Source organism: Dipodomys merriami, unplaced genomic scaffold (assembly GCF_024711535.1).
Source record: "Dipodomys merriami isolate MVZ:Mamm:240054 unplaced genomic scaffold, mDipMer1.0.p SCAF_100, whole genome shotgun sequence".
In the NCBI taxonomy this organism is placed as follows: domain Eukaryota; kingdom Metazoa; phylum Chordata; class Mammalia; order Rodentia; family Heteromyidae; genus Dipodomys; species Dipodomys merriami.
In genome coordinates this window covers 2,282,631-2,297,854 of record NW_027202272.1, presented here as the reverse complement: position 1 = coordinate 2,297,854, position 15,224 = coordinate 2,282,631, and the positions used below count along the sequence as shown (strand labels likewise).

The window sequence follows — 15,224 nt, the reverse complement described above, 5'->3', positions numbered from 1 at the left end:
GGGGCTGGTCAGCTTTTCACTCCCTCAAAGAGCTAGACTCACTTCTGTCCTTAATGTTGCCAGATGCCTTGAGAAACTACGCTGGCAACCAAGATCTTGCACTCATCCTGTGAGTTCTGCTTCACTGTAAGCACAGGGATCGGGGTTCCTGCTACAGTTTCTGGAGAATGTGACTGCAATCCCTCTGATGGGGCATGAGACAAGAACCTATCATTGTGTGAAGGAGAAGTAGATGTGTAATGGCCAGTATTCATAACTGCCTTTTGTGGTTCCATTCCCAAAGAGGAATGTGTAATGGGTGGCAGGTATAGCCAGTCCTGTGTCAGAATGAAGGAGGAAGAGGCCCTGCTACCTCAGTGCCCAGACAAGCCTTGAACGTCAATCCTGTCAGTACTCCAAACATCAAATTGGTACTAGGAAAATTGTAATATCTAGTTTCAGTTTTCTTTCTCTTCAAACTGCTTTTTTGCTACTGGCATGCTATTGAGAGATTGCTAACTTTAAAACTGGGCCAGGGAAAATAAAAAATATTGGCATTTGTCATACTCCTCTTCAAAATAGAAGAAATACCATGAATTTGAAACTCCTCTTGAGCACCAGTCCTATATTGCTAAGATTAAATCCTGCTGGCCACCTTTATATTTCAAATACATTGAAAGAATAAAAGGGATTCTTAAGAAGAATAAGGACTAAGAGTATAAAATGTATACTTCTTTATTTATATAAATAAGGCTTTCATATAATTATATTTAAAAGAAATCTGTATTTTTACATTCACCACCAGTGAGTTTCTGACAGGAAAGGCTGTGCATAATGATACACAGCAAGGATCCCACTCCAGGACAACAGGAGCTCAGGAAAGCACCGTTAATTTGAGAAGTAGGCAGGCTCTGACACTCCTGTTGCACTGCTAGCAATGGGAAGTCTTAAACTAGTTCCTCCACCAAGTCTTCTTCAAATTCCCCCTGTTCATCAGCAGTGTCATCTTGGCACTGCTGGTACTCGGACACCAGGTCATTGATATTGCTCTCAGCTTCAGTGAACTCCATCTCATCTATGCCCTCACCTATGTACCAGTGCAAGAATGCATTGCACTGGAACATGCCACTGAACTGCTCTGAGATGCACTTGAAGGGATCCTAGATGGCTATGTTTTTGCCGATGAAGGTGGCCGACATCGTGAGTCCATGTGGGGGTGGGGTGGGGGGGAAGGGAAGGAGGGATGTCACACACAGCCGTCTTCACATTGTTGGGGATCCAGTCTCCAACGTAGCTGCTGTTTTTGTTCTGCACGTTGAGCATCTGTTCATCCACCTCTTCATGGACATTCAGCCTCGGAAGATGGCAGCTGCTGTCAGGTAGCAGCCATGGCGGAGATCACAGGTGACCATCAAGTTCTTAGGGTCAAATATCTGCTGGGTGAAGCTCGCGCACCGAGAGAGCATGGTACTGCTGGCTGGCACGGCTGGCCAGGGGCACAAAGCCAGGCATGAAGAAGTGCAGGCGGGAAAGAGCACCATATTCAAGGCCAGCTTGTGCAGGTCTGCATTCAGCTGGCCAGGGTAGCACAGGCAGATGGTAACCCCGCTGTTGGTGCCTGACACCAGGTGGTTCAGGTCGCCATAGTTGGGCGTGGGCAGCTTCAAGTTACAGAAGCAGATGTTGTACAGGGCCTTGTTGTCGATGCAGAAAGTTTAATCTGCATTTTCCACCAGCTGGTGGACAGAGAAGATCGCGTTGTAGGGTTCCAGCACTGTGTTTGACACCTTCGGGGAGGGCATGACACTGAAGGTGTTCATGGTGTGGTTTGGGTACCCCTCTTGAATATTGTTGAGAATCAGGGTGCCCATGCTTGACCCGGTGCCACCTCCCAAAGAGTGGGCCAGCTAGAAACCCTGTAGACAGTCACACCTTTCTGACTTCCGCCTCACCACATCCAGTACCGGCTCCACCAGCTCAGCTTCCTCTGTGTAGTAGCCCTTGGTCCAGTTATTGGTTGCCCCACTCTGGCCTATCAGACACAAGCCATGATGGGACACACACTCCAAGAATATTTACTGTGCCATTTGCATTTTGAAGACAACAGGACTCTTCTGAGCCAACCTTTGCTTTTAATTTAGATAACTTTGGTGAAATAAAGGAAATGTTTTCATTGTATCTGGGACCCTACAAATCACCCAGGTTCTAAAGAAATAAAGACAATGTGGAGGAAGATACATTTTAACCCAAATCAACTACTTGTAGAAATGAAGAACAGAGCCTGCCTCAATACTGGAAATGTAATTAGTTTCACAGGAGGGACAGGAGCACATTGTGATCATAGGAAAGCTAAGCTGCAAGCACTTGTCTGCACCTTGCTCACACATAGCTATGCTTTGATTTCTGGTGTCCTGAAGTAGTTCTCTGTTATTGCCGGGCCTTTGAAATGACCAGCAGTGCTGAAACCTTGTTGGAGGCTTTCCCTGATTGCTGATCTTTCCCTTCAGAGGCTTCTTTGTCATGGGGGGCTTGCAGAGTTGCACTGATCTGAGCTGTCTGAGTGGCCAGGGGCATGACTCCAGTGGACTGGAATAGGTGGGTTAGGTGAGGACAATATCCAGGTGTATAAAGGCTCAGCCCAGCACTGGAGTGCCTGGATGTTAGGACCCATAGACCATGATGACATACCAAATATGAAGTTGTCTGGCCTGAAGCTCTGACCAAATGGTCCTGATCTCACTGAGTCTAAGGTTCCAGGCTCTAGGTCCACCATGATGGCCCGAGGAACATATTTTTTGCCTGTGGAGACAAGAGTTGACGTAGGCCTATAATTGACAAGAAACTTAGGGGCAGAGCTTATGATTCTGAGTGACTCTCAGCATTCATTACAGAAATTACAGCATTTGAGACATGGAAACAGAAAAGATTGGTTCAGCCATTGAGGGATTTTTTGAAGAGGAGATTAGCAGTGGTTCTCTCACTTCAGCCCTCCCTTCTTTTCAGGCCTCCTGGTCACTTCCGCCTTTTGCACACCATCCCATCCCTGCCAATCCTCCAGGGCTAGTCAGTCTTTACTGATGCAGTCAATATAAGCTAGCTTATGTGGATTCAGAACAGACAGAAGAAAGTAGAAATGCATTTGGAAGGTGGATGGAAAATGCCTCTCAACTGTGACTACCCTTTTTGCCCCTTGGCCAATGAGACAGTCATGAGACAATCAAATTGCTTCAGCTTTCTTGTCATCAAGAGGTGATTCAAACTTATCCATTCTCTTTCTTGACACTGTCTCTCAAATTACAGAGGAACAATATGGTAATCTTGCTTCACAAAAAAAAAATGGAAAAGACAACATTGAAGGAAAAGCTCATTGCTTCATGATGAGTGTTGGGCTGTTAAGAGCCAGTTGTCATTGTTGGAGTTTTTTAAAGTTACTCACCCATAAATCCTTACAGGTGTCTTCCTTGCCAAGGTAATTCAAGTCATTGATTGATATTAGCCTTTAAAACTTCCATGGAGATGTTGAATATTTTTGTGATTACCATCTTGTGAGATGAAATCCATTTCTGACTTAGTAAGGAATGGACTTGAGAATTCTGATAATTCTCTTAGAACTTCAATTCTGAAGGAAGCTAAATAAATCTTGATAGGATAAGAACAAATATATGTGAACTAATCCTTCCTCTTCATCCCTTTTCCTTCCCTAGTACTGTTAATTGGGCCACTGGCTCCTCTTCTCCAGTTCCAAATGCCTCAGGCCTTAACCCATTCCTTCTCCACCTCCTCACATTTTTCTCGTCTCCATTCCTGCCAGTTTTCATCTTCAGGTTCACCTTTAATTCACCTGCTATTGTCTCTGCACATTCCAACACTGTAGATTCCACCAAATGTGGCTTGTCAAGGGAAATAATTATACACTATTTTCTTCTCATATACTTGTACTGTACTCTATAGTAAATCCACTGGCTACATAGCATGTACCTGTTATTAAGTATGATGTCATGTAGAGACACTTGAATGTGTGTGGCAGATTATTTGTAGGTTCTATACAAATACTATTTTATATAAAGAACTTGAGTGTGTGAAGATGTTGTTATTGGTGGGGGTCCTCGAGCCCATTCCATGAGGATACTGAGGGGTGATTGAATTTTAACTAATGGTGCTGTTTTCATACTTCTTTAAATGAACTTATGAACTTATTAAAAGACTATTTTTTCAGCCCTTTGTTTACGGATCAAATCTATAATCCTAGCTAATCAGGAGGCTGAGATCTGAGGATCATGGTTCAGTGTTGTCTCAGAAGGGAAGGAATGTACTTGGAACTCTTATTTCCAATTAACCACACACACGCACACACACACACACACACACACACACGCACCACAACACAACACAAAGCTAGAAGAGAAGCTCTATCAATTGAGCCACTAGTAGACTTCCATGTGAACAGTGACATGATGGAGCCTCACAGGTGTCTGCTGCACCAGACATCCATTAAAATGGCTAAAGGATGCAGATATCTCATACAAGCTGTGTGACATCTCTGATTGGGTCTGGGATGGATATGGCCACAGACTGTCCTATGACCTTGAGAGTCATATAGCTCTCTCCTACAAACAATTAAACCCTGTACAAAGCAACCCAGTAAGTACCTTCCCTTAGGACCCCTCCTGTCTAGCAAGACATTTGATATTCTCTTCTTCAATAAATCATTGCTGTTTTATTCTTCCCTCTGCATCCATGAACTCATTCTTTGAGATCATAGAGACAAAAGATGTGATTCAGTTATTAGGTTTTCAGTATCAACATGATGGCCTGCTTCAAAACAGAACTTTTTTTTTTAATTAATTGTATTTTATTTTATTTGAGAACATACTGTACAGAGGGGCTAAAATTACATGGGCAGGATAATGCATACATTTCTTACCAAGCATTGCAGCCTCCTCCTTTGTTTACCCTTCACTTCCCTTCCCCGCCTCCCCCCTCCCTCCACCCAATTTTACCCCCCTCCCCCCAACCAATTATATCCCCCTCCCCCCCCACACCGACATTGTAAAGCTGGTTTTGACATGACATTTTGTGCTTCTCATTGTTGCAACAGGTCCACCTGAATCCTTAAACGACTTGTTTGTCCCCATCTCCTCCACATGTTATACTGACATCAAATATAGTGAAAGCGGGGGTTACACTGTGGGGGAGGGACATACAAAGCAACAAAGAAATAATCTTATAAAAGCTTTAGAAACACATGCATGAAAGAAACGAAACATTAAAATACATATTTAAGGGTTCATTTTCCTAACATCACATTATCTGACCTTTTCCGCTTGACTCATACCTATACTAGATATTGCAAATAAGGGAAACCATGGGACCTATGCTTCTTTGGGCCTGGCTTACTTCACTTAATATAATTTTTTCCAAACCTTTCCATTTCCTAAAAAATGGGGAAATGTCATTCTTTCTGATGGAGGCATAGAATTCCATTGTGTATATATACCACATTTTCTTGATCCATTCATCTACTGAGGGGCATCTGGGTTGGTTCCATGTCTTAGCTATGGTAAATAATGCTGCAATAAACATAGTTGTGCTGGTAGCTTTAGTGTGGTCTTGTTTGTAAACATTTGGGTAAATGCCCAAAAGTGGGATTGCTGGATCATAGGGGAGATCTATGTGAAGTCTTTTGAGGAACATCCATACTGCTTTCCAAAGTGGTTGAACAAGTTTACATTCCCACCAACAATGAAGTAAGGTTCCTTTCTGTCCACATCCCCTCCAGCATCTGTTGTTGTTAGAGTTCTTGATTTTTGCTGTTCTAACTGGAGTGAGGTGATATCTCAATGTTGTTTTGATTTGCATTTCTTTTATGGCTAGGGATGTTGAACATTTCTTCATGTGTCTATTGGCCATCCTTCTTTCTTCTTCAGAGAAGCTTCTCTTTAAGTCTTTCGCCCACTTATTTATTGGGCAGTTGTTTCTTTGAGGATTTGTTGTTGGGTGGTTTAATTTTTTGAGTTCCAAGTATATTTTAGATATGAGACCCTTGTCCATTGTATGGCTAGTAAAGATCTTCTCCCAATCCGTGGGCTTTCTATTGATCTTGCCAGCTATGTCATTTGCCCTGCAGAAGCTCTGCAACCTTATGCAATCCCATTTGTCCAACCTTTCTTTGATTTGTTGTGCTTCCGGGTCTCTATTCAGAAAATTTCGACCTGAGCCAAGGAGACCTAGGGTTTCTCCTATTCCATCCTGTAATGTTTTCAGAATGTCTGCTTTGACTTCAAGGTCTTTGATCCATTTGGAGTTGATTCTGGTGCAGGGTGATATATAAGGATCTAGCTTTAGTTTTCTACATGTAGTTAACCAATTTTGCCAGCACCATTTACTGAAGAGGGTGTCTTTCTTCCATTCCATTGTTTTAGCTTCCTTATCGAAGATTAGATGGCTATAGGTCTGTAGGTTCATTTCTGGGTTTTCAATTCCATTCCATTGGTCCTGAGGTCTGTTCTTATGCAAATACCAAGCTGTTTTGATTACTATGGCTTTATAGTAGAGTTTGAAATTTGGTATTGATATTCCTCCAGCAGTGTTCTTTCCATTGAGGAGCGTTTTTGCTATTCGGGGTCTTTTATTGTTCCATATGAATTTTTGGATTGCCTCCTCTATTTCCTTGAAGAATGAGGGTGGAATTTTGATAGGTATCGCGTTGAATTTGTAGATAGCCTTGGGAAGTATTGCCATTTTCACGATGTTGATCTTGCCAATCCAGGAGCATGGGAGGTTTTGCAATTTTTTAAGTTCTGTGTTGATTTCCTTTTTCAAGATTTTAAAGTTTTCATCATAGAGGTCCTTCACTTCTTTGGTTAAGTTAATTCCTAGGTATTTTATTTTTTGTGGGGCTATTACAAATGGAGTTGCTTTCCTAATTTCAGCCACACTTTTCTCATTGTTGGCATATAGAAAAGCCATTGATTTTTGGGGGTTAATTTTATAACCTGCTACTTTGCCAAAGTTTTGAATCAGCTTGAGTAATTTGGGAGTGGAGTCTATGGGATTCTTTAAATACAAGATCATGTCATCTGCAAAGAGGGAGAGTTTTATTTCTTCTTTCCCTATTTGGATCCCCTTTATGTCTGCATCTTGTCCTATTGCTGTAGCTAGGCATTCTAATACTAGATTGAAGAGAAGTGGAGAGAGTGGACATCCTTGTCTTGTTCCTGAGTTAAGAGGAAATGGCTTTAGTTTTTCACCATTGAGTATAATGCTGGCTGTAGGTTTGTCATATACAGCCTTTATTGTATTGAGGAATGTTCCATGGATTCCTAACTTTTCCAGAACCTTCATCATAAAGGGGTGTTGGATCTTGTCAAATGCTTTTTCTGCATCTTGAGATAACCATGTGGTTCTTATACTTGCTCCTATTGATGTGATGAATAATATTAATTGATTTGCGTATATTGAACCAGCTTTGCATCCCTGAAATGAATCCTGTTTGATCATGGTGTATGATTTTTTGGATGAATTGTTGAAGTCGATTGGCCAAAATTTTGTTGAGAAGTTTTGCATCAATGTTCATCAAAGAAATGGGTCTATAGTTCTCTTTCTTTGATGAGTCCCTGCCTGGTTTTGGGATGAGGAATACGATGGCTTCATAGAATGTGTTCGGTAGTGAGCTTTCTCTTTCAATTTCATTGAAGAGTTGGAGGAGTATTGGTGTGAGCTCTGCTTTGAAGGCCTTGTAAAATTCCGCTGTAAAACCATCTGGTCCTGGACTTTTCTTAGCTGGGAGGTCTCTTATTGCTGTTTCTATTTCAATGCTTGATATGGGCCTGTTAAGCTGGTTTAACTCATCTTGGTTTAGTTTTGGCATGTCAATATTTGCTAGGAAAAGGTCCATTTCTGTCAAGTTCTCAAACTTATTAGCATAAAGTTTTGAGAAGTATTCCCTTATAATGTTCTGAATCTTGGTTGTTTCCGTGGTGATGTTTCCATTCTCATCTCTGAGTTTATTAATTTGGGTGTGTTCTCTCCTTTTTCTGATAAGGTTTGCTAAGGGTCTGTCAATTTTGTTAAGTTTTTCGAAGAACCAACTCTTTGTTTTGTTGATTCTTTCTATAGTTTTTTTGGATTCTAATTCATTTAATTCTGATTTAATTTTGATTATTTCTTTCCGTCTACTGGATTGGGGTTTATCTTGATGCTCTTTTTCAAGTAGGTTTAGTTGTGTCATTAAATTGCTAGTTTCCGATGTCTCCAATTTGTTGATGTAGGAGCTCAGAGCTATAAAATTACCTCTGAGTACTGCCTTTGCTGTGTCCCAGAGGAGCAGGTAATTTGTGTGTTCATTTTTGTTGAATAGCATGAACATTTGAATTTCCTTTCTAATCTCTTCCATGACCCACTCATGATTCAGCAGTGTGTTGTTCTGCCTCCATGTGATACCTTACTTTCTTTGGTGGCTTTTGGTGTTGAGTTCTAATTTTATTCCCTTGTGGTCAGAGAGAATGCAAGGTATAATTTCACTGTTTCTGAATTTAGACAAGTTTGCTTTGTGGCCTAAAATGTGATCTATTTTAGAAAACGTTCCATGTGCTGCTGAGAAGAACGTGTATTCTGATGCTGCTGGGTGAAATGTTCGGTAAATGTCTGTTAAGTCTAGTTGATCTATGCAGCTGTTTAGATCTGCGGTTTCTCTGTTGAGTTTTTGCCGAGTTGATCTATCTAGTGGGGAGAGTGGTGTGTTAAAATCCCCAACAATTAATGTCTTTGGATCTATATGGGATTTGAGGGAAAGTAGTGTTTCTTGGATAAATTTGGGTGCTCCATTGTTTGGCGAATAGATATTTAGAATTGTAATATCCTCCTGAAGGAGAGATCCTTTAATTAGTATGTAGCGACCTTCTTTATCTCTTCTCACGAATTTTAATTTGAAGTCTATTTTATCTGATATTAGGATTGCAACTCCCGCCTGTTTATGAGGGCCGTTTGCTTGGTAGATTTTGTTCCAGCCTTTAACCTTGAAAATATGTTTGTTTTTATGGGCAAGATGTGACTCCTGCAGGCAGCAGATAGAAGGGTCTTGTTTTTTAATCCAATTAGACAGACTATGTCGCTTAATTGGAGAGTTCAGTCCGTTAACGTTAAGAGATAGGACTGAGAGGTATTTGGGAGTTCCTGCCATGTTATCCACCTTCTTGAGGGATGTGAAAGCTGGGTTCTTCCTAAGGTTCTTGGATTCTCAGTTTAGGTGCAGTTTTTTGGCCTTTGTTGCATTCTTGTTGGTTTTCTATGTGTAGGACATCTTTAAGAATCTTTTGTAGGGCTGGTTTGGTGGAGATGTATTGTTTCAATTTTTCTTTGCTATGGAAGGTTTTTATTTGGCCTTCAGTTATGAAGGAGAGTTTAGCTGGGTACAGTATTCTTGGTTGATAGTTGTTTGTTTTTAGGGCATGGCATATGTCATTCCAGGCTCTTCTTGCTTTGATTGTCTCTGCTGAGAAATCTGAGGTTATTCTAATTGGTTTCCCTTTATAGGTGATTAACCTTTTCTCCTTGACAGCTGTAAGGATCTTTTCCTTGGTCTGGGTTTATCCTGTTTGGATGATAATGTGACGGTGGGATGTCCTATTCTGGTCTCGTCTATTTGGGGTTCTAAAAGCTTCTTGTATCTGAATAGGCCTATCTTTTTGTATGTTTGGGAAGTTCTCTGCTAGGATCCTGTTAAACAAATTTCCTAGACCATTAACTTCTGTTTCTAGGTGCTCCTCTACACCCATTATCCTTAGATTGGGCCTTCTGATGGTGTCTTCCAGGTGTTGGATAGATCTATCATATTTCTTGGACTTGTCTTGGATGGTTGTATGTTCTTTCTCTATAATATCTAGGCTGTCTTCAATCCCTGAGATTCGATCTTCTGCATGGTCTAACCTGCTGTCAAGACACTCTACTTTGTTTTTTATCTCTTTTCCTTCTAATTGGTCAGCTTTGATGGCTTCAAGTTCTTTGTTGAAGCTCTGTTTTAGGTCTTGTATGAATTTCTTTACTTCCTTAATTTGGTGTTCAGTGTTTGTTCTCAAATCACTTAGTTGATTGGTTATGGTTTCTTTGGACTCCCATTCCTTCTGTTGGGTTCCATTCAGCATTCCCTTTGTGGTCTCCCTGACTTCCTTCAGCTCTTTGTTAATGGATTCCATGAATGCCTTTAGTGATCTTTGTGTATTCTCTACCTGGTCTCTTAATTCGTGAATTACTCTTTGATTAGTTTCCTCCCTTCTGTGGGATTCCTGCAGTTCTCTTTGAGTGTTCTCTGCCTGCTCACGCCATTCCTCCCTTTCTCTTTGAGTATTCTCAAGTTGTTCATGCAAATCCTGTATCAGTTTTTGAGAAGCTTCCTCACGCTTATGATATTCCTGTATAAACTTCTGGGATGCCTCCTCTCTCTCCCTATCACGCTCATACAGAATCCTTTGTACATTGTCAAACTTCTCATTTATCATGTTTGCTATTAGTGTTTGTAGAGCTGTTTGGGAACTCTCATCTGGATTATTCTTTATCTGTTCTAATCCCTGATTATCAAGGTTGGGAATTGAGATACCCGAATTTGCCATTTTTCTTGTGTTTTTCCGGCTTACTCGGCCCATTTGAGATGAAGATTGCACCACAGTTTTGTGCTAGAACACTATCTTAAGGCAACCATCAACCAAAGTTTGCATTTGTACCGTCAATGGTCTACAGATACAATCTAGTTCAACAGATAGATCTATTCAACATCAAACGACTATATGTTAAAGGACTTGGAACCGCAGAAAAGATTTAGGAAAACCACAAATTATTATGATTAGGGAGAGATGTGGGTAAAAAATGGGAATAGATTGGTGTGGGGAGGCACAGGGAGAGTTAAAAATGTCCTAATCACAGTGCAGGAAATGGGTTGTGTAGGATGCAAGTAGAGAGAGAGAGAAAAAGAAGAGACGGAAAGGGGAATAAAGAGAGACCAGAAAAAGAATACAAACGTAAAAATTAATGTTATTATAGAGGTTAAAAGACCGTCTATTTAGAGAGGAATGTGAATATGTTCAGAGAAGGGGAGGGACATAGAGGAGATGTGAAAATCTTTAAGGATGGGAAAGGGAGAAGAAAAGATCAGAAGTTCAGTAGAGCTAGATAAAAAACAAAAAGATAATTAAGAAAGAAAGAAAAAGAGAAAGAAGACAAGAAAAGAAAGGAAAACTCTCATTCACGTATTCCTAAAATAAAAATTATAAGATGAGAAAAAAACAGTTACTGGAAAACAATTATTTTTTCAGAAGAGGCAAAAATTAAAGATTAATAAAAGTTTTAGAAGGGAAAAAAATTACATATATATATATATATATATATATATATATAAGGTAACAAAAAACAAAAAACAAGCAAAAAAAAGAAAAGAAGAAGAAGAAGAAGAAAAAAAAAAGAAAAGAAAGAAAAAAAAAGTCTTTTGATTTTTTTTTTTTGGGGGGGAGGAGTGGGAAGAATCCTGTATCTCCCTTTTGTCTGCAACCAGTCTCTTGTTGGAGTCTCTGGTCAGCTTGAGGTCCTGTGGCTTGATTGGTTTCTTAAGTCGGTTGTTTGGAAGAGGCAGAAAAATGCTCTGCATTACCCAAGATTTTGAGATCCCCCTCCCAAGTTAGTTTTCTGGGAGGGTGGTCTGCTTTGAGAGTCACAAAAGAGGGGGATGTGGTGATGAGGCTAGGTTCTGGGTAGAGTTGAGGCCTTTCAACAAACAGTAGCTTTTCCCTGGGGCTATTTTGTGATAAAGCTCACAGCGCCCAGCCTGGAGCCATTCTCAGGGTTTCTGTTTTTCAATTGATTGTGGTGGCTGCTAGAGGGAGGGACAGCCTCTGGCTCTGGTTACTCAGTGAGGCAAGGCACTCCGATGGCTGGCGCCTGAGCTGGGTGACTTTTCCCTGGATGGAGCTGAGTCTGGCAGGTCACTTCGCCGTTAAGTTCTTGTGACCTGCTAAATGACTCATTTTATTCCAAGGCCTGAGCTGGAGCTAGCAGCTCCTCCGAGCTTTGTCGGTATCCAAGATGGAGATCACCGGTGCTGGGGGGGAGGGGTGGCCTTCCCTCCTCTGCTCCCTGAGGAGTGAGGACTAAGGGCTTGTACTCACGCCGAGTCTTGGATCCTGGGTCGTCTCTGGTCTGCAAACAGCAGGATGAAGATGTTCGCTCCTTGTCGGTTCTTGTTTGTGTTGAGTAGAATCCGCTCATCCGCTGCGTCTGGCTCCTTCGTCCCCGACTCTCTGTGTCTCAGCTATGACTCCGAGGCGGTGGTCGCCGCCGCGACTCCGCCGCCGGAGCGGCAGCTGATGCGTTTCCTTGGCTTCCCCTCTATTGTCTAACTCTCTGTCCTGTGATGGCACACTTGGTGTGATTCTCTGGCTTAGGACTGTTCACTGGAATTCTAAAACTACTTTCTATGCGAGAGCTTGTTCAGATTCCAGCTTCTCCTCCGCCATCTTCAAAACAGAACTTTTATCTGCTTCCTGGGCACCAAAGCTGGTGGATCCTGAATGCTTTTATCTTGAGCCCTTTTTGTGTTGCCACCAAACCTGTGCTAGAGTATCATCAGTGCCCAAGGGACACACTGGGAATGCGTTTGTTCCAATCACACATGGTATACCTAGGTGTTGAGTCTGCAAACATGATGGGTACTCACAGATGTGTGACTTAGTGATGTCAGCCACTCAGCACAAGGTTTCCTTGGACCAGAGTCTCATCCCCATGCATTGGGTGGATGATAGGTGAAACCTTTGTTTCTCATACACAGATTATATCCTGGTTGTTCCTAGCAAATGAATTCCATAGACCCCAGGGGAAACAAGCTGAATCCTTCTTTTAGTCATTTCTTCCCTAACACTGACACATCTGCTCCTTGAAGACACCATGGCCACATACCTCTCAGTAGAGGCTTTCCAAGACCCTACTCCATCATGTCACCCACCCACTTCAGATCTTTTAGCAGCCACTTTCCTCTAATAAACACTTCCCTCACGTCCAGCCTCCCCTATGAAAGTCTTCACTGTTGGGTTTTTATCCTAATGTAGAGGTCACATGCTTAACTATCAAGGTCATGGTTATTTGATATCTTTGGGGTCTACACACAGGACTGCTCAGGGCAATATTGATCCAATGTCTATGGCTCTGTTCACAAGACTGCTCAGTGCCATGGTGATGGGATGTATAGTGTCTGCATATGGGACTGCTCAGTACTATAGTGAATGATGCAGAATATCCATAGAAGGGCACCATTTTCCCATTGAGATTTTCAGCTTTCATTACTTGTGTATAGCTGGTATTCCACACAGCACTCTAAAATCTATGGGAATTTAGGAGAGAGCCTCTTTATCATGAGTTAGCAGAGAATGGAATAAAATAGAATACTCAGCTGTAGTGGTGGTGGCTTTAGCTGGTATTTCTTGATACTCAGCAGACTAAGATCTGAGGATCTAAGTTCAAGGCCAGTCCAGGCAAGAAAATTCATTGAGATTCTTATCCCTAATTAACCACCAAAAATCCCAAAGTACAACTATGACTGAAGTGGTAGAGCACTAATCTTCAGCAAAAAAAAATCCAAATCAATGTTTATGCATTAATTTAAGCCTTAGGACCAACACACACACACACACACACACACAACCATTTGTCCAGCACTGGTGGCTCACACACCTGTAATCCTAGCTATTTAGGACGCTGAGGTCTGAACTTCAGAGTTTCAATCCAGCCTAGGCAGAAAAGTTTGAGACTTATCTCCAATTAACCACCAGAAAACCAGAAGTGGTCCTGTGGCTCAAAGTGCAAAAGCACTAGCCTTGAGGGACAGTGTCTAGGTCCTGAGTTCAAGCCTTTCGACTGACAAGAAAAATAAAATGTAACACCTGGATCAGGTCCTTTGTCTCCTTTGTTTGAGGAAAGAATCTACAGACAAAAAGGAAGAGGTAAGACAGCATAACTTTATTGAAGGAAAAGACCATCAGAACCCTTGCTAGACAGGAGAGGCCCATGGGAGGGAAGGCACTAGTTGGTGTGGGTTATGTAGGTATTAATGAGGTGTCTTTAAGAATGAACTATATGTCTCTCATGACCATTGGACAGTCTGCAGGTCATATCACTCCCCAGGCCTAGTCAGAAGCTCCACAAAGCCAACCCAAGATCTTTATGCATTCTTTAGTCCTTCTGAGTAAGTTATAATTTTGGTACCTACCTCTGGGGTATAGTCACCTCATCACAGTGTTCATTGTTCCAGGGGCGATGGGCCATGATATGATGTCAAGGAGCCTGCACACAGGACTGCTCAAGGCCAAAGTAAAAGAGAACTTCTGTGGGAGAGAGACTTTGCCTCCATTGCACAGACATGCTCTTTTTATGCTCTGATAACTCTGGGCGGTTTTTCCATGTTTTCTCATTTTTTTCTCCAATGCTTTAGATGGAAACCAGGACATCATGCATGTAAGGCAAGCACTTTCCCATTGCACTTATATTTTTTTCCTTGGATTTGTTTTTAAATGAGCAGTAGATTTCATCTTTGTGTATAGGAAAATAGTTATCAAATATCTCCATTTTAAAGCTTTCAGCTGATGAAGTAGCACAGTATTTTTTATAATCTAAAATAGAAATATTCTGCCTTGGATATGTCCAGAGGCCTCAGACATAAAAAGGCTTGGGATAACTGCTGTGCAATTGGAAAGGCCAGGCTGAAGCCTTTTCCTTTTGCCCCAGCTTGCTGTTGCACCAGTGCTCCTTTCAGCAGAAATGCTCATTTTCTCCATTTCTGCTCCTTGACACTTAGCTAGAGGAGTCAGCTCCAGCCCTCTGAGAACTCTCTATGGGGGTGCGGAGTGGGGATTCCAGTATGGGAGAGGGCTTCTCTTCCCCCTCCATCTTTTGTGCTGGTCTTGGGCTTGATCTCAGGGACTGGCTCAGTCAGATTTTCTGTTTGTGTATTTTTTCTTGCTTGTTTGATTTTTAGTCAAGGGTAGAACTTAGGCAACAGTTTCACTTCCAGATATTTGGGCTCCTAATTAGTGATGAGTCTCATGAACTTCCCTACACAGGCTGGCTTTGAACCTCATTCCTCAGATGTTTGCCTCATGAATAACGTGGATTATAAGCATGAGTCACAATCACCTGGCAGAGAGAGGGGTCTTCTTTCAGACATACCAACTACACAGTGACAAAGATCAAGAGGGGTAGCCTCTTTGTTT

The 15,224-nt window shown here is 41.7% G+C and overlaps 1 pseudogene; it reads right to left on the bottom strand.

Moving 5' to 3' along the window:
- Positions 1-926: 926 nt before the first annotated feature.
- Positions 927-2,752, bottom strand: LOC138806842 (tubulin beta-2 chain-like; annotated as a pseudogene).
- Between the last annotated feature and the right edge of the window lie 12,472 nt (positions 2,753-15,224).